Source organism: Jaculus jaculus, chromosome 4 (genome assembly GCF_020740685.1).
Source record: "Jaculus jaculus isolate mJacJac1 chromosome 4, mJacJac1.mat.Y.cur, whole genome shotgun sequence".
In the NCBI taxonomy this organism is placed as follows: Eukaryota; Metazoa; Chordata; class Mammalia; order Rodentia; family Dipodidae; genus Jaculus; species Jaculus jaculus.
In genome coordinates, this window is record NC_059105.1 from 137,993,482 (window position 1) to 138,014,002 (window position 20,521).

Genomic DNA, 20,521 nt, shown 5'->3' on the forward strand with positions numbered 1-20,521 from the left:
TCATCCACTCTTGGTGATTATGTAAACTTCTACAATAACTGTGGAAATCAATTTGGACATTCCCAAACAGGATGAACATACAGCTACTAATAGACCCAGTTAATCCCTTATTGGGCCTTTATCCTAAATGCAGAGATATTTGCTCAACCATGGTATGTCTGTTCAATTCATTATAGCTAAGAATCAACCCAGGTGCCTATCATTGCATGAGTGGATAAATAATTTGTGGTATATTTACACAATGGAATTCTATTCAGCAGCAAGAATAAAATGATATAATCAAATTTGTAGAAAAATGGACAGACTTGGAACACATAATACTCAGTGAACTCACACAATCACAGAAAGACAAACACCACATGGTGTCACTTATGTGCTTCCTAACCTGGATCTAAGAGAGTTGCCAACACACCTGATAGGCAACTTGAGGCCCAGACAATAGCGAAGGAAGGATTTGGGGGGAGTGGGAGGGGAAAGGAGAAAATAAACAGAAAATTGAATCCAAAATTAGCTGATACTATAGAAACATTTATCCTGGAGAAAAAATAAAAGATATAACCCTCAGAGGGTCTAAGGGGGAAGCATCTGAAAAGTAGGGCCCTGATGAGGGTGAGATGAAGCCTAAGCTTAAAAAAAAAAAAAAAAAAAAAACTTTTTTTTTTTTTTTCCCTGCCTCTGGCCTGTAACTTCCAGTACCAGAGATTGGTTGCTACCCACATTGAGCTGTTTATTGGAAAGACCCACGAGGTCCCCAAATCAAGACAGTTTTCTGTCAAAGCATTTGATTACCAGCATGAAGCAAAAGTTAAGACCCTATTGCTGAAGACATGAAATGCTGCTGACACAAAGCATAGAGAGAACTGGCTGGAATTAAGAAGAGAGCCAGTCTCCAGATAGCCTGTCTAGAGCTGGAAAGTCCCCCATGAGCTACTGGAGGAAAGTGGCCAACAATGGTCTGAGCAAACAGAGGTCTAAGCTACTCAGAAGCAAACACCCTGGCAGGATGTACATACCAGTGCAATAGTGGCACATAGCCTCAGTGGGTAATCAGTAGCTTTCTGATTGGCTAAGATGTCAGCTCAGTGTAAAGGAACCCATATCTAGAATTGGGAACCAGGTCAGAATCCTATGAAAACAGAGTTTATGTTCTCCATTGTAAAGCTCTTACTAGTGTTTGGCTTAAAGAGGGGTTACATACATCAAATTTTCTCCAACTTAATAATGCTTATCCCATTTAAACTATGCTGACTTCACTCTCCATTGGAGAAACTAACTGTTCATCATTTTCAGAATTTAGTGAGTCCGGAATAGATAAACTACCCGTTGCCCTTCACTCAAGCCACAGCTGAAACAACAGTGGAACTGGAGAAATGAGCAAGAGTGCTGCTTCCTTGCTGAACCTGATAATCAGCACCAGGGTGAAGGACACAGACCCGGAGGATACTCAACACCTAGCAAAGCAGAGATCCAGAGGCTGCTAAAAGCTCATCACTGAAGCAGACTTTAAAATTCACCCACCACAGCTCAGGGAATTTTGTGGAAGAGGGCGTGGAAAGATTGTAAGAGCCACAGGTTGAGACATCAGGCCCCAGAGCATTCCCTCCCCCCCACATTGCGCTGTTCCCACAATGCATAAAATATAACTCCATGGGGAATTCCTGCAACTCCATTGAGGAGCATTTCCAAATGTATGGGGACAGGGGTGAGGGAAAAGAGGGTACCAACACATGATGATCCATACAAAATATGTCGTTAATAAGTAAAAATAATAATACATAAAAGTAATTTAATAGTCATTTTAGTCATCGTTACTTAAAATAAGGTTTGTGTCTATCAATATACTTGGTTTTAAAATATTCCATCTTGGGGAACAATGTAACTTCTTTAAGAAAATAATTATGTATCATCATCAAAAGTCATAAAAGCACTTTTTAAAAAGTAGTTTAGCTAGACATGGTGGTGCATGCCTTTAATCCCAGCACTCAGGACGCAGAGGTAGAAGGATTGCCCTGAGTTCAAGCCACCCTGAGACTACACAGTGAATTCCAGGTCAGCCTGAGGGTGAGTGAGACCCTACCTCAAAAAAAGCTGAAAAAAAATAAGTAATTTAAACTGAGTATACATCTAGAGGCAGGAATTCACACATATATGTTTTCACAAATTGATCAATAATTTTAATAATGATAGATAAATTCATAAGAATATTGATAAAATGGGATTTACCTAACTGCCAAAGAAAAATATCCCTGCAATTAGAATCTCATAATACCAATAACTACCAATTATAGGGTTGTTACTAAATTTCACATAGCACTATGCAATTTTAAATAAATTATCACACCATAATATTCTAGCAATTTTATGAGAATAATACTTTTTTCCCTTTCACAGGTGTTGCAGTCCGGTTCGCATTGCTGGTAGAAATCACCCAACCAAGAGTAGCTTCTGGGAAAAAGAGGTTTATTTTGGCTCACAGGCTTGAGGGGAAGCTTCACGATGGCAGGGGAAAACGATGGCATGAGCAGAGGGTGGACATCACCCCCTGGCCAACATAAGATGGAACACAGCAACAGGAGGGTGTGCCAAACACTGGCATGGGGAAACTGGCTATAAAGCCCATAAGCCCACCCCCAACAATACACTCCCTGCAGGAGGCATTAATTCCCAAATATCCATCAGCTGGGAACCTAGCATTCAGAACACCTAAGTTTATGGGGGACACCTGAATCAAACCACCACATTCCGCCCCTGGCCCCCATAAACTGATATCCATACATGATGTAAAATACAATGCTTTCAGTCTTACTTTAAAAGTCCCCATAGTTTTTAATCAATCTCAATGATGTTCATACATCCCCATAGTTCAAGATCTTTTAACTGAGCCATAATACCAAAATATAACCTCAAAAAACCCAGAATGGCACAGAATAAATATTCACACTGCAATAGATGACATTGGGCATAGCAAAGAAACATTCAACCAATACAAGATTTAAAATAACCAGGGCAAACATCAAACTCTGTAACTTCAAGTCCAGCAACTCTAGCCAGTGACAAATCTTCAAGTACGATAATTCTAACCAGCAACAAGTCTCTGGCATTCCAATTCCACCCCTCCAGCTAGGCTACTCACAGTCCTGGAAAACTTCATCAGGCAGGCAGTTCCTCGGCAGCCATCTCATGGTCCCAGCATCTCCACTGGGTCTCCACTGCAAGCCACGGTTCATCCTCATGGCCCCATGGGGTCTCTATGCAGGCAACCAGCAAACCCACTTCACACTGCCCATGGCCATTTCCAAAACACAAGACCGTGTTGCAAACTCAATGACCCTCTTTCCAGCATTTCTTATACTCCACAATACCAGGTAGGGTGCCAATTTGTTAATCCAGGGGGGAATAAAGCAGACTTTGAAGAACAGGACACTCCTTGAGCACTCAGGCCCCTTCAAAAGAGCCTACATTTTTCTTGTTGCCCCAGCACAGGTCAGCTAGCCCAGTCTGAAAGGTTGGAATCTCTCAGTTGCAGCTGAACGGGCAGCAGTTCACCCAAAGATTTTTCTTTCTGTGCCATCTCCCACTGCTCACACCAGTTCATTTCTAAGCAAAGCAACCCTGCACAACTTCTCAGGACATGGGCATAAGAGCAAGCTTCTCACACAAACTGCTAGCCCAGTCCAAGCAAAGCTCTTTCTCGCCCTCATAAGCCAAACCTCACAGTCCATAGTTCTTACTGCCTTCAGGTCTTTCAGCTCTGACCAGGATAGACCATCAAGCTGTACTTACAGCACTGCAAAGCATCTCTTAGGCCAAGGTTTCAAATCCTGTCACATTCCTCTTGAAAATCAGCTCCAAAAGGCCGAAGCCACACAGTCAGGTGTCTAGCAGCAATCCCACTCCTCGGTACCACTTTACTGTTGCAGTCCGGTTCGCATTGCTAGTAGAAATCACCCAACCAAGAGTAGCTTCTGGGAAAAAGAGGTTTATTTTGGCTCACAGGCTTGAGGGGAAGCTTCACGATGGCAGGGGAAAACGATGGCATGAGCAGAGGGTGGACATCACCCCCTGGCCAACATAAGATGGAACACAGCAACAGGAGGGTGTGCCAAACACTGGCATGGGGAAACTGGCTATAAAGCCCATAAGCCCACCCCCAACAATACACTCCCTGCAGGAGGCATTAATTTCCAAATATCCATCAGCTGGGAACCTAGCATTCAGAACACCTAAGTTTATGGGGGACACCTGAATCAAACCACCACAACAGGTTAAAGAGCAGCAATCTATGAAAGAAGGAACTCATTGCCATTGTGACAATTAATACATAATTTTCAATAATAACTATGAACCTTAATTGTCTCAAGTTTGCAATCCAAAGATACAGACTAACAGATAACCTGGAAAATATAGAATTCAACTTGTTATCCCCAAGAAATTCTTCCCAAAGACAGCACTTTAGCATAAAAGGACAGAAAGGGTATTTCAAACAAAGGGTACCAGCAACAAATCTTGGGTCCCATATTTAACCAAAGCAGATATTGTTTTCAAATAATGGAGCTGGTAAAATTGGATTTCCACATTTAAAAGAGGGATCACAGATTTTTTTTTTAAATTTAATTTATTAGTTTTCTTTTCGGTAAATACAGGCAGTTTGGTACCATTATTTAGGCTCATCTGTGATCTACCCCTTCCCATTAGACCCTCCTTGTTAATGAAAATGGGTCGTGCATTGTGGCGTTAGGCCCCAGTTATTGGTATGATAAATGTCTCTGCAAATCATGACCCAACATGTGACTCTGACATTCTTTCCGCCCCCTCTTCCGCAAAATTTCCCTGAGCCATGTTGTGTTCATTTTTGGTCTGCTTCAGTGCTGAGGTGTTGGGGATCACAGATTTTTATCAGCCCCTGAACAAAAGTAACTCAACATGGATCAAGAATCTCAATTTAAGAAGTGAATCACTGAAGTGGCTGAAGTGAAAAGTAAGGAACGAACTCCAGGACGCATGCCTCTTCAGGACTGAGCAGGACTCCAGCCATCCAGAAAACAAGACAGACCATTGGCAATTGGGACTTCACACAAGTGGAAAGCTTTCTCTTGCATTTTCAAGTGAAGAAGCCCAAAGGAGAACTGTAAATGACTAATAAAGACTTAAAAAAAAATGTCCAACAGCCTTAAACATCAGGAAAATGTAAATTCAAACTACTTTAAGAATCTATCTTACCCTAGTCAGGATGACTAGTGTCATGCAAAGTATTGGCAACAAACACTGGCCGGCAAGGATGTGGGAAATGGGAGTCTTACTCTTGCTGGTCCTGGGATTCCTCACTCACAGAGATACCTGCTGCTCTATTCATAGCGGCTAGGAACTAGAACTGGATAACGGAAATCTATTCAGTGGGAAAGACATTTATATGCACACACACACACACACACACACACACACACACATACATATACATATATATATGTGTATGTATGTATGTATGTATGTATGTATGTATGTATGTATGTACGTATGTATATATGTATATATAGCTTATACTGTTTGAACAGACATCATGAAATTTGCAGAAGAATGGGTGGAACTGGAAAAGATGTACTGAGTGAGGAATTCCAGTCTCAACAAGAAAAATGCTGCATGTTTTCTCTCCCATCTTAATCCTAACTTCAAATTTCTAGAGTGTTGGGTACAAAAGAGTATCTGCACATTCCAGGAATGTTGCAAAAGGCCAAGAGAGGTAGGGAATAATCCTTAAAGGAGAGGAGTTATTAGAACAGAAGAGATACCAAGATAATGAGGGTACTAGGAAAAGGAAAGTCTAAGCAGGATGAAAGCATGAATGATTGTGAGAAGCGAGTGGGGGAGAGCTAATCTAAACTTTTAAAAGCCACATTTAATATATGTATATTTAAATGAACTAATATACACCTAAAAATAAGAAAATGATCAGAGATACTCTATGCACATTGATAATGCTACTCCTAGAATACAATTTATTAAATGAAAATTACAGTTTCATGTGTGGGATATCTTCATATGAGCTGTCCAGTAAGGAAGCCCCAGCCACCCCTACAATGATACAGCAATTGCAGTTACTCTTGATTGCCCACCAGAGTTGATTAAGAAGACCCTGTACATAGTTATGATGACATCCACAGAATATTCCTGCTCACTGTGCTGGCAGAAATGCTTGCTGTTTATAATGGGATGCAGTTAATTAATGTTCAGTCTCAAAACTAATCAAAATGCTTAGAATCCTCAATGACAGGAGCTCAACCCTATGTAAACCCTCTATACCATCGCCTCTATGATCACAGAACATAGGTGAAGTAGGGGCAGAAAAAATACAACAGCTGGAGGGTGGGAGGAATTTTCTCATTTGGACACAACATGACCATTGCATTCTTAAAACACCTGGCAACTGTGGTTCCCTATACAAGACCTGCACAATTTAGGGGCAGTAAACATTCCTTCATGGATGGAGAAAGGACTGACGAGGCCCCAACCCTTCCGTTGGCAGCTAATGATTTCCAGGAGATGTAGAGTTATCCTTTCAAAGATAAACTTATTAGTATGTAAGTCTTCAGCAGGGTTAAGAGAGGGAAGACAGGATTTGATGATCAGAACATAATGTAAATGTGTGTGTTAAAAAATAAATAATGTATTCAAGGTCATAAGTAGTATGCATAGACTCAAAAATTTAACCTTGTTCTTTCAGGCTCCTTATCCCACAGTCTCAACAATATTTCATTCTGTCACTGTAATAAAAGAAATACCTCAATTGAATACCTCAGTCAATTGAAAATATTACCCATGTAACTGTAACCTAAGCTTACCATTTCTTACACATTCAGGCTTTGCTTCTAACTTAGAAATCTTGAAGGATTTGTTCTTAACCATTAGTTAATAAAAGATCTTGACCTAAATGATTGTGATGGCAAAGCTTAACCTTAAACATTGTTGAAATTTTGAAAAAATAAGAAACTAAGGAAATATAGGAGAAAGGAATATAAACTTTTTTGTTGTCTAATACCTACAGGATTGCCAATAAATGTTCTGAAATTTAACTTTTGATGAGTTAAATGGAATAAGAAAATAAATCATAATTTATTATAATTATAATTATAAATTATAATTTATTAACAACAAAAGCCTTTAAATAGGATGATGATTAATTCTTGTTATGATGCTTTTTAAAAAATAATGTAAGTCGGGCATGGGGGTGCACGCCTTTAATCCCAGCACTCTGGAGGCAGAGGCAGGAGGATCGCTGTGAGTTTGAGGCCACCCTGAGACTGCAGAGTGAATTCCAGGTCAGCCTGAGCTAGAGTGAGCCCCTACCTCGAAAAACCAAAAATAAATGAACAAATAAATAATAATAATAATAATAATAATAATGTAGACACAAAGAAGTGAAGGTTATATGGCAACTCTCTGAATGTTTGTCATTTACTATGTAAAAAGAGTAGGTTGACATACCTTGTCTTTTTAGCTTTAATATTCTGTAATTTTTCCACATAATATGTCATTGTGGGGAGACTGGAAAGTAAGAGATTGACACAAAAATGTTAAGAATATAAATGGACTAGTGAATCCATAATTATTTCCCTGACTGATACAGGCATTAATGAGGAATTGCTGTGACTCTACATTACAGAAATACCAGGGCTCTCTGCTGTGCTGAGCACTCAGAAAAAATTATGCAAGTGCCAGAACCTACATTTACAAATCTATACAGACTAATTAGCAATTAAATGGAAACTTTAATAAATGCTATGAATCAAGCCTAATTGTGTATTCTGTCAGATGGCTGTAATGTGCAAAATGCCATCCATATTTTTTCTCAATTGCTCAGAATAATTGAGAATAAAGTGGGTGTGAATTGCATGACACTTCTTCACTACTTCAAAAACATCAAGCAGATTCACAAGTCTCCTACTTACTATGGAAATATTAATCATAGATATAGCTAGGAACTAGGGAAAATGATAAAAAGAAGTTGTGATTCTGTATTATGTCACAGTAAAATAAACACATTTTCTCAAGGGAGAGAGATCATTCTTGAACGAGAGGCTTTTGCTCATGTCCTAGACATCTCTTGTGCAACCCATGTCATAGTAATAATGAGGTGAAAACTCATTTGAACATGACAGCTAATCTACTTTTATACCACTTTGTCATTTATGATAGTATGAATTTGTTCATTTGATGTCCAGTTAACACAATGCATTCTTTGTATGTTGTAAAATGATTTTATAGATGCAGAATACTAATCCATCTGAAATGAGGACATTATTTTCCTAAATGCTAATAATTGCATCTTCTCTTTAAAGCCTCCAGAATTTGGTCATTTCAAAAGAAGATCGAGGACACACTATTTTACAAGGCATGATGAATTTAAGAAGTAATTGTTTATTAGACAAGGCCTTCATTGAGAATCAAAGACAAAACTTCAAGTCACAAGCGCTTTCATGGGCTGGAGAAATGGCTCAGTGGTTAAGAGCACTTCCTCCACCGCTGCATACAGAAGACTGGGTGGGTTACAAGCTTAGCAATTGCTCTTTCTTCACAATCCTTCCATGTGTAAGCCCCGTGTCTTCACAGTCATTGTACAGGTAAGCCCATGCTGAGATCACACGTGCTTACAGTACTAGTTCAACTTTGTATGGGTACTATGACCCAAACTTCAGTCATCAGGCTTACACTGCAAGCATTACCCACTAAGCCACCTTTTCTGTCTTATAGTAGTATATTTTAATATAAAGTGTCATTGCAACTATACTATATTTTAATGACAAAGAAAGCAACACAGACTCATAGGAAGAGGTAATTTATTTGTGTTTGCAAGGTTGACACCACGGAGTGAGAGGAAATAAATAGAATATACCATGTGATTGTGATTTCATGTTTACTCTTGACTGAGCAACACAGGTAAATACGGTTTTCAATGTGTCTCTGTGTTTCCAGAAAAGATTAAAATTTGAATGACTGGACTTAATAAGCAAGTCCTGTCCTTCCCAATATGTGTGTGAGTCTCATTCTTCGCGTTGGACTGAATACAACAAAAAGACACAGGAAATGTAATATTTTTTTCTCTCTCTCTCTTTTAGGTAGGGCATGAGTCTTGCTCCTTCAAGATGAGTCTGAATATTAGGTCTTTGGATTCAGATTTAATTCTCCTCCTGGTACCTTTGTTCCTCCATTTTACAGCTCTCAGATGGTCGATCTACCTGGTTCTTATGACAATATGAGTCAAATCCCAAAATATAAAAATGTGCATGCCATATGTAACTATAGATTTATACATACAGATTGTCTACTGGCTTGTTTCCCTGTAGAATACTGATTTAAAAATTGATGCTTTGAAATGATATGGTCACTGAAATAACTATCAGTGAACTTCACCTTTTGTCATTCAAATAATTTTTTGAGACAGCATCTCATATAGCCCTGGCTGGCCCCAAAATTACCTTATAGCCGAGGCTGGGCTTGAACTTCTGATTTTCCTGTCCCCATCCCCAAGTACTGTTATTGCAGACTTGTATCATGACACCCTGTTTTATACAGTGCTGGAGAATTAAGCCCTCAGCTTAGTACATACTAGAAAATCACTCTACCGACTGATAGACATCCTTTGCCTTTCATTCAAGTTTTTATGATTGTCCCCCTCCACGTGGTATCAGTGTCAGTCTACAGGACCAATATAATGTAGGATAAATCAAGGTATGTTACAACTAAACCTAAATTACGTATTTGCAACCTCTGGCATATTTTCTATCAATCACCAGATCTAAATGAACCAACTAACCCAGCTACTGAGTTATACAATCTATGGAAAAATCTATGTTGTGAGGAGCTGCCAGCCCTTAGGAGCAGTCAGCACCAGCTTGCTAGCTCAGCTATGGGAGTGAGTCTTTTTGTTGCAGTCCCTCTGGCGCCAGCCAATCTTTAAGTTCACTACAATATTGGCAGATATTTGAAACTGATGAGAGAACCTGGGCCAGAACACTCGGCTAAGCTACGTTGACATTCTTGTCTTATATGAGCTGTGAGCTATAAATGTCAGTTGTTGATTTAATCCACCAAATATTCTAGAAATATTATATACAACATAGACAACTAACATAAGACTGACAGTATTTAAAATTACTATTGTTCATATATATTGAATTTTTTCATAAAAATCCAATATTTTACCAACTGGAATGTATTATTTTTCAAACTAATGATATGTAAGATAGTTTTAGCAAATATTATGTAATATGCTAAAATATATCACTATAAAACCTAGATCCTTTCAATCATAGCTTTGAAGCGCATGGCATTTTCACTGATACTCTCATTTCATTTGCTTCTCTAAATGTATAGTGTATTTCATTTGCTAGCAAGCTCATTACTCCTGGCATTATAAAAGTTTCCCTATTACATAGAAAACAATACTTTTGGAATTTCCACTAACATGTTTCTTTTAGAGGAATGAGCCTGTACAATACTTTAAATGTAAATGAACACATAAATACAAAATTTTTAACTGAGAATGTGACTCTAAGTTCTTCCAAACAGAGAATTGTAACAATTTAACTTTTCTTATGATGCTACTATTTAATCATGATTTTGAAGTAAATTCATAAAACTAGTATCTTTCTATGGACCCATATTTGCCTCTGGCATGAAACAACAATAGGTTTATCTATATTAAGTTAAATAGAATTAGTAAAATTTTTACTCTTTATGTTTGAAAATATAACAAATGCAAATTTAATTTTCACTTTATGTTTAAGCTCTCATTCAAGGTTCCAGGTATTATTGTTTTGCTTTTCCCTTAATAGAATGACCAAAAACATTCTGTTCTTCATTTTCAATCACCTTATTTTGTTACTTAAATAGGTTTTTATTAGAATAGTACTTATTAAAAGTTTGCCAACCTAGCTCCAGGTTCATTGATAAACTTTGTCTCAGGGAAGTTAAGCAGAAGAGTGCTAGATGAGGAAATCAAAATATCTCTGCAACATAAACATGTTCACAGCTGTGTGTGTCCAAACTCATCATTTTATTAAGATGATGGAGATTGTACTCATTCTTATTTTTCCAGTGAAGCACTCTTACTTGCTTAGCCATCTTCTTAGCACTGGCCCCCACCCATGAATTTATCTTGGTACCCTAGTAAACATGTTCAACCTTTTGATAATGTGATAGGATGCTATTGTCAACAAAGGTTCTGTTCAAGAACCTTATGCAATGGTGTTATAAAATTAAATTGCAAACACATTTAAAATTGAGCTGAGGAGATATCTTCATGCTTGTTTACAAACATGAAGACCTAAATTTCATCCTCAGACCTACATTAAAAAATAAAAACCTGTAGGGGGCTGGCTAAGCAGTTAAGGAATGTGCCTGTGAAGCCTAGGACTCATGTTCAAATCTCCAGTAGCCCTGTAAGCCATATGCCTAAGGTGGTGCATGCATCTGGAGTATGTGTACAGTGGCTGGAGGCCCTGGCATGCCCATTCTCATTCTGTCTCTCCCTCTCCCTCTTTTTGTGTCAAATAAATTTAAAAAATGGAATATTTTTTAAAAAGTTGTTTTAGAAACATAAAATTAATTGTTCTACAGTTTATTAAAATGACATACTTTACAAAACCTTGTCAGTGAGGGATAAAAAAGAAATACTATACAACAAAAGAAAATTAAAGGATTTAAGACACTGGCAATCAATGAGAATATGGACTCTAGAATGCCTTAGTAGCAATTTTTTAATGTAAATAATTTGGACTATGATTTGACATTATCCAGTGAGACTGAATCAATGATCTCATTAATTACTCATTCACTAGAGAAGGTTTGACCACACCACACACACACACACACACACACACATATATATATATATGGTTGGATTTTTGAAATTTTAATGATTGTGCAGTTTTTCTTCTCTAATTGATACTTTCATATCCATTTCCCTGAAGAAGATATATGTTAGTGGTAATTCATGTGGATAAAAATTAAAAATATATATATAATTAGCAGGTATCAATAGAACACTGTTAAATTATCACAATGGAATCTAAAATCAGAATATTGTTCAAACTCACTGAAGTAGATGCTGACCTTCTGTGCCAACAGAGCATGAACTTATTTGTCCTGCACACTTTTTTTCAGGATTCTTATTGCTTGTTTAGAAAAGATCATACATGAATATGAGTGTAATAAAATGTCCACCAGAGTCATACATCTTTGTTTTAGGAGCATAAATTAGGAGTACAAGAATCTCTCTAAGGAATCATTTACATTAAACAATGCACCACTGTTTTTATGGTTAATATGCTATTGTAGTCACAGATCATAACACACAACCACACTGATCAGTAGAGTTACGACCGCCTTTCTAAAACCTTGAAATCCAACAGTTTATATATGCCCACCCAGAAGCAGATCACCACAATTCAATCAAAGGTTTAAAAATATTTAATACACATTTTCCAAATTGCTTAACATTTTAAAAGTTATATCCAAAACAATCTTTCAAATTTAAGTACTGTTCATCATTATGTAGTTTAAATAGCCTTTTGTTCCAGTATTTTCATGTTTCATCCCCTTTAAATCTGGTATGCTCTTTTGTATATGACTTTCTATATCACCTAATTTCTTCAGTTTCATTCATATAGTTGTAGCTAACAGTATCATAAGACCCTTTCTGGCCTTAAATTAGTGATATTTCTGCCTCAGTTTCCCAGAGATGTTGGGAAAATGGCATATCATTTATTTTACCATCTCATGATCAGGAATAAAGCTTATGTATCATTCTTGGTATACCAATACTTTTGTTTTATCTAGGGGTGGAATAGATGGGTCATATATTCAGTATATACTTAAATATATAATGTCTTCCAAAGTATCTATGATGGTGACTGTATTCTGTAATGTCCTTACCAGTAATATATGAACATTCTAGCTGTTCTACATCTGGCAGCACAAGGTTTCTTCAGTGTTGAACTTTGGATAGGGTTTTGGTTGTTGTTGTTTTTGTTTTCTGTTTTTCAAGGTAGGGTCTCACTTTGAATTTCGGATATTCTAATGATTGTGCAGTTGCTTCTAATTGTTACTTTCATTTCTATTTCCCTGAAGAAAGTGATGAGCATTTATGAATGTACTCACTGGTCAATTGTAATTCTTTACTTTTATGGGACCCACTTTTTTTCTCCTTATTTTAAAATTTAGTTACATGTCATATTATTTGGGATGCAAAATTGTATGCATACTTTGCAATGAAATCCTGTGTGAGATATATGTTTGTTTATACAGTTAATTATGTGTATCAACTTAGCTGGAACATGATACTCAAATGTTTGATTAAACATCATTCTGGATATTTCTGAAAGGTGTTTTTAATGATATCATCATTTAAATTACTTGACTAAGTAACACAGATTATCCTTCAATTGCTTTACTGCTACCTTAGGCAAGAAGAAACGCTGATATCAGGCTGCCTTGGTTTTCACTGACAGTTCATCTCCAATTGTCCAGTCTACCTTATAGGTTTTAGGTTAAGAAGACTCCAAATCAAGTCAACAAGCCTATTAATATAAATTATCTGAATACATGTGAGCATATATATATGATACGGGTAAATAAATGTCAGTGCATATATGGATTATGAATAATTCTCTAAGTCTGAAACTTGCTTTATTTTAATTGCAAAGAATACAAAACCCACTCTTTTTTGCAGTGTAAAGTTTAATTTTATTGCAATATTATATTTTACTTTTTAAATTCTTTTTTTAAATTAGTTTTGTATTCAGCAAATACAGGCAGTTTGGTACCATTTTTAGGGTCATCTGTGACCTATCCCCCTCCCCATTGGCCCCTCCTTGTTGAGGTATAGGGGTCTATTTCTGCTATTTATTTTTTCTCTTATAGGTTTGTTCCTTGCAGGGAGCGGCTACAGACGCCATTACAAGATGGCGCTGACTTCCTGCTGAGAGTGGTGACGAACAACCCCCTACTTGGTCATATCCTGGCGACAGTCTTGCTTGATGCTGCGCGTGCACATGATGTAATGCATCCTGGGCCTATCCCGTGGCCCTGGGTGATGGGTGAGCAGGTGGCGGCCAATCTGTAGGTGCCTTGTAGTATTACACCCTATAAAAGCAGCTACACTCCTGCACCCCGGCCCCTTCGCCATCAACTTTTCTGTTAACCAAGAGGTTCTCCAATAAAGTGTGATCGAGAAGGATCTTTGTTTGCTGGTCGTTCTCATCCTGCTGGTCAGGAAGGTCACAGCAAAGTGGTGCCGAGAAACCCGGGATGCCGGGTGCCAGAAGGGCATCGGGCGAGGGGCCGAAGAGGATCCAGAACTTGACACACGGAGAGGAAGACTGTGGTAAGTTACCCCAGTCATGCTAGATCTATTGACGGACCCGTATTTTATTCTTGCCATTTGGCTTCTTGTGTGGTTTCTCCTTCTTGTTTTGTGTTGCTGTTGCTGTGAACCTGAGGGGAATGTCGCTGCTTAGGTGAGGACTAACCTCGCAGCATGGAATCGAAAATAAAAGACCTTGGTAGATAACAAGGTTTTTCGATCTGTCACTCACTGTATTGCTTCTTTTGTCAGGCGGATAAATCGCTGGTAGATAACAGCGTGCGCCATGGGCAATTCTCAGAGTACAAACTTTGCACCCGATAATTTTGTCCAACCCATAAAAGAATTGCTTAAGCAGAGGGACATTAAGATCTCATCCACGACCATTAAGAAAATAGTCAGAAACCTAGATGAGATTGCGCCATGGTTCGCTGTGTCGGGTGATCTTTCCCTCCTTACGTGGGAGAAGCTAGGTCGCGATTTAGAACGGGCAAAGGAGGAGGATAGAATAGGAAAAGGCACGATGCCGTTCTGGCGCCTTATCCATTCTTGTTTAAGTAAAGGAAACCACATAGAAATCATTAAAAGGGGACGAGAAGCTCTAGCAAGACATCAGGATAGTCTTTCTGAGTCTGATTCAGGGGAGTCAAAAGTTAGGCCTAAGAAAAAAGGAGCTATAAAGAAGGAGAAACATATACAAGATAAAGATAAAAGCCTGCAGGAGGAGCTTGAAGAGATGGGGGAAATAAGTCATCACTTGCCTGAGAAGGGGACTAAAGGGGCCTTTACCAGGCTGTATCCCCCTATTGAAGAGCTTGCACGTTTAAGTGTTTTTGAGACAGATGAGGAAATCACCTCCAACTCAGACCTAGAGGAGGAGGAGGAGGAAGAACCATTAAAAAAGGGGGGGGAAGGAATCAAGGAAGTCACAAAAGGGCACTATTCATCTCTGCCTAGGCGCCCCCTACTAACAAAAGGAAAACAGGCCCAAGGAGATGGTTCTCTGCATTTGAAAGAGCCATCTGCACCTCCGGCCCAGGGAGATGGTTCTCTGCATTTGAAAGAGCCGTCTGCACCTCCCCCCTATAACTCTGCTAGAGACACATGCCGCTTCATAAAACCAAAAACATGGTCGCGGCTAGTCTCAGTTTTCCCTGTATTTGAGGATCCAGTGACCCATCAGAGGAGGTATGATCCAATTCCTTACAGACAATTAAAAGACTTAGTTCAAGCAGCAAAAGACTTTGGCCCAGCTGCGGATTATACTGTTACACTATTGCACATGATTGCTACAGATCCTTTAACTCCCACTGATTGGATAGAATTGGGTAAAGCTTGCCTTACAAAAGGCCAATTTTTAGAGTGGAAAGCCATAGTTATAGACACTGCTCAGGAACAGGCTAGGCGAAATATTGAGAGTGGACATCCAGAATGGACAGTGGATATGCTTTTGGGGCTTGGCCCTCACATGGCTAACCAAGTTAATTTACCAATTGAAGTTTACCAACAAATTAATAATGTTCACTATTGGGCCTGGAAGGAAGTCCCTAATAAAGGGGAAATAGCCGGTAACCTGACTAAAATTATACAGGGTCCCACAGAACCTTTTGCAGATTTCGCCGCCAGACTCGTGGCTGCTGCAGAAAAAACCATTGGAGCTGCAGATCATACTATGCCTTTTGTATTGCAATTAATCTATGAACAAAGTACAAAAGAATGTCAGCGAGCTATAAACCCAGTTCGGAAACAGGGACTGGAAGCCTGGGTTAAAGCCTGTCGAGAAATTGGGGGGGCCACTCTCTAATGCTGGCCTGGCTGCCACAGTCCTCGCAGCCACTAAGTCCCAACAGGCTCAGAAAAATAAAGGGTGCTTTAAATGTGGGCAGCTAGGACACTTTAGACGCCAATGCCCCAGAGCTGAACAATCCACCCCACCGGTAAAGGAGGGGTGGAAGCAGAGGCCACTGGGTACCTGTCCGAGATGTAAGAAGGGCAAACATTGGGCAAATGAGTGCAGGTCAGTAAGAGATATTAATGGTCTACCTGTACCCCCCCTTCAATCTACTCAGGACCAAAAAAATGGGATGAGGGGCCCCCGTCCCCAGGGCCCACAAATCTATGGGGCACTGCAGACCCCGGCCCCGGCGCTGGGCCCGCCTCCGTCCTCTCATGCAGGAGAGCCATGTCAGGCTCCGCAGGGCTGGACCTCTGTGCCGCCTCCGGATTGGTCCTAACCCCTGAGATGGGGATCCAAGCCCTGGAGACCGACGTTTGTGGCCCTTTACATAAAGATACTGTGGGGCTTCTTCTGGGGCGGTCGTCATCAACCTTGAAGGGGTTAATTGTCTTTCCTGGAGTCATTGACCCTGACTTTACAGGCGTCATTAAAGTCCTCTGCCACTCCCCTTATGGGACGATCTCCATTGCACTGGGGGATCGTATTGCTCAGCTGTTGGCTTTGCCCTCCACTCATTCACAATTCCCTGCTGAACAGAGGGAAAGGGGGACAGGATGTCTTGGGTCCACAGGGGTGGACCTGGCCTGCTTGTCATGGGAATTAGATCAGAGACCTCTCTTACAGTTAATCATTGAAGGCAAGATGTTCTCAGGCTTAGTCGATACAGGTGCAGACAGGAGTATTATAAAACTAGACTCCTGGCCAAAGTCTTGGCCCCTTCAAAGATCCTCTCAGACCCTTCAAGGTTTGGGGTATGCAGAGACACCCCAGATGAGTGCAAAAGAACTAACATGGTATACTGATGAGGGGCAAAAGGGAAAAATACAGCCTTTTGTATTAGCGGTCCCTATTTGTGGGGAAGGGATGTTCAATCCCAGTTGCACCTCCGCTTGACTAATGACTATTCGGAGGCTAGTAAAAATATGATGAAAATACAAGGCTTTGTCCCAGAACAGGGACTAGGAAAGTTCCTTCAGGGGCGCCCCGATCCAATTATTCCCAAAGAAAAATTAGACCGTAATGGATTGGGTTTTTCTTAGGGGCCATTGAAAATGCTGCTTCCAAAAGAATTCAGGTGCCCATCCCTTGGTTAACTAACAAGGCAGTTTGGGTCCCTCAATGGCCCCTATCACAAGAAAAATTGGAAGCCGCAAAACAGTTAGTACAGGAACAGGTAGATCTGGGCCATCTGGAACCCTCTGTTTCTCCTTGGAATACTCCAATATTTGGGATTAAAAAACAGTCAGGTAAATGGAGGCTGCTCCATGACCTGAGAGCGGTCAATGCCCAAATGCAGGTTTTAGGACCTGTTCAGAGAGGCCTGCCGGCACTTTCTGCCTTGCCCAAGGGCTGGCCAGTGATGGTCTTAGATATTAAGGATTGTTTCTTTTCCATACCGCTTTGTCCACAAGACAGGGAACGTTTTGCTTTCACTCTTCCCTCAGTCAATCATGAGAGGCCGGATGCTCGTTTCCAATGGCGTGTGTTGCCTCAGGGAATGGCTAATAGCCCTACTATGTGTCAGCTATTTGTGGACACCGCCTTGGCCTCTGTCCATCAAGAGTTCCCCTCTCTCCGTATGATTCATTATATGGATGATATTTTGTTAACAGCCCCTGAGTTGACAGTTCTACATGCCTCTTTTCAAAGAGTTGTTCAAGCATTAGAGAATCATGGCTTACTGATAGCCCCTGAGAAGGTTCAACAGACAGATTCTGTTACTTTTCTGGGAACCGTCATTGGCCCTCATTCTGTGGGGCCACAGAACATGTGTATACGGACCTCTCATTTACATACACTCAATGATTTTCAAAAGCTGCTGGGAGACATTAATTGGCTGAGAGGTTTCCTTCATGTGCCTCGCTCGGAATTGCTGCCTCTTTTTTCTATTCTTGAAGGCAACCCTGATGTATCCTCTCCTCGTACGCTTACGCAGCCTGCCCGTGAGGCCCTTACTAAGATTGAAGAGGCACTTAGTAAAGCACAACTTGATAGATTTGATCCATCTAAACCATTACTTTTATGTGTCCTTAAGACTAAGGATGTCCCTACAGGAGTACTTTGGCAGGAGGGACCGCTGTTGTGGCTTCATGGACACTCTTTAGGGGCTCGCACTCTTCAGTATTTCCCACAGTTGGTAGCTCAGCAGGCCTGTTTGGGGCTTAAGTATTGCTTAGTACATTTTGCAAAATTGCCTGATAAACTTATCATTCCCTATACTAAGGAACAAATAAAAGTTTTGTCTGGCACTGTGGATGATTGGAGCATTCTTATGTGCGCCTTTCCAAATGTCATAGATAATCATTACCCAAAGAGCCCTATTTTGTCTTTTGTTGAAAACAATCTGGTTTACTTTCCTAAAATCACTGCTCAGGAGCCTATTACATCAGCCCCTGCCATCTTTACTGATGGCTCAAAGTCTGGTCGTGGGGCCTACCTGGTACAGGGATCGGAGCCTATAGTAAAAATGTTCAGACCTGACTCTCCTCAGATTGTTGAATGCTTAATAGTCTTGGAGGTATTTCAGACATTCCCCACTTCCTTTAATTTGTTTACAGATTCCTTGTATGTGGCCAATGCAGTGGCTAATTTAGAGATCGCAGCTTCAGTTCGCTCCTTTAGTCTAGTGTCTAATATTCTTTTACAACTTCAATCTTTAATTCTACAACGAACTTGCCCATTTTATGTTTCTCATATCCGAGCCCATTCCTTGCTGCCTGGACCCCTGTCACAGGCTAATGACCTGGTAGATCGGGCTACCAGGCTGGCCATGGTTTCCTTAGGAGATCCTAAGTCTTCAGCTATAGAATTTCATAGATTATATCATGTGCCTGCAAATACTTTAAGACTCAAATTTCTCATTTCCAGAAACGAGGCTCGAAACATTGTAAAGTCTTGTCAATCTTGTGTTACCTTTTTGCCTTCCCCACATGTGGGCGTCAACCCTTGGGGCCTGCGCCCTGGAGACCTTTGGCAAATGGATGTAACACATCTTCCAGAGTTTGGAAGATTAAAATACCTACATGTTTCAGTGGACACATGCTCCGGTATTATTTTCGCCTCACCATTGGCAGGCGAAAAGGCCTCTCATGTAAAGACTCACTGCCTAGAGGCCTGGGCTGCTTGGGGAAAGCCACGCCATTTAAAAACTGATAATGGCCCAGCATACACATCTGCTGGTTTTCGAGCCTTTTGTGCTCAAATGCAGGTAACCCACACCACTGGCCTTCCTTATAACCCACAGGGCCAGGGAATAGTAGAAAGAGCTAATAAGACCTTAAAAGCTCTTTTATTTAAACAAAAAAGAGGGACAGCCGAGGACGCTACTCCCAAGGAAAGAATATCTTTAGCTCTTTTTACACTCAATTTTTTAATTTTGGATTTCCATGGTGACAGCGCAGCTGATAGACATGGAAAATCTCTAACTTCTGTGCCGAAAGAAATGGTGATGTGGAAAGACGTCTTGGATAATAAATGGAAAGGACCGGATCTTGTGATGTTAAGATCCAGGGGAGCTGTTTGTGTTTTTCCACAAGACCAAGATTCTCCGCATTGGGTTCCAGCTTGCTTGGTGAAAACAATTATCCGACCCCAACAGGAGGCTCCTGGAGACGGAGATGCCTACCAGGATGGAGAGAAGGATGGAGAAAAGGAGAGCCTTATTGATGATCCTCATCCTGTGCCTGGAATGTAGGGGAGAACAGCGTTGGGGCATTATGTCTGCATTTCCCAAACCCATGCCAGTATACCACTCTGCTGTGGTTTTTCCCCATTTCTTTACAACAGAGAAGGAACTGGGTCTTCCCATGGTGAGGAAAAACACCTTTTCCGTTTCTATCGGAGAACAGCGGAGTTTCCAGGCATCGGGGACATTGTGCTTTACGCTTGATCCGACTTATGAGGACTGTATGGTCTTAAAGAAACAAGCCTTTGCTTGGTTCCACAGGGACATGATTTGGGAAAGAAATGACCAACAGAGACGTAATGATTGGTATGGTCCAGAGAATAAGACTTCCCAATATAAATTTGGTAACTATACCTATACTGAATTGGCAATCTGGCTTAATGGAACATTTCTGGTTGGTGTAAACATATCAGACAAAGCATACCAACCACGACTTGCTCCTCATTGTTGGGGAAGTGATGAAGGGGAAACCTGGCCGTGGTCTGACTGTCAGTCTACCGGGGTTGGCTGGACGAGTAAG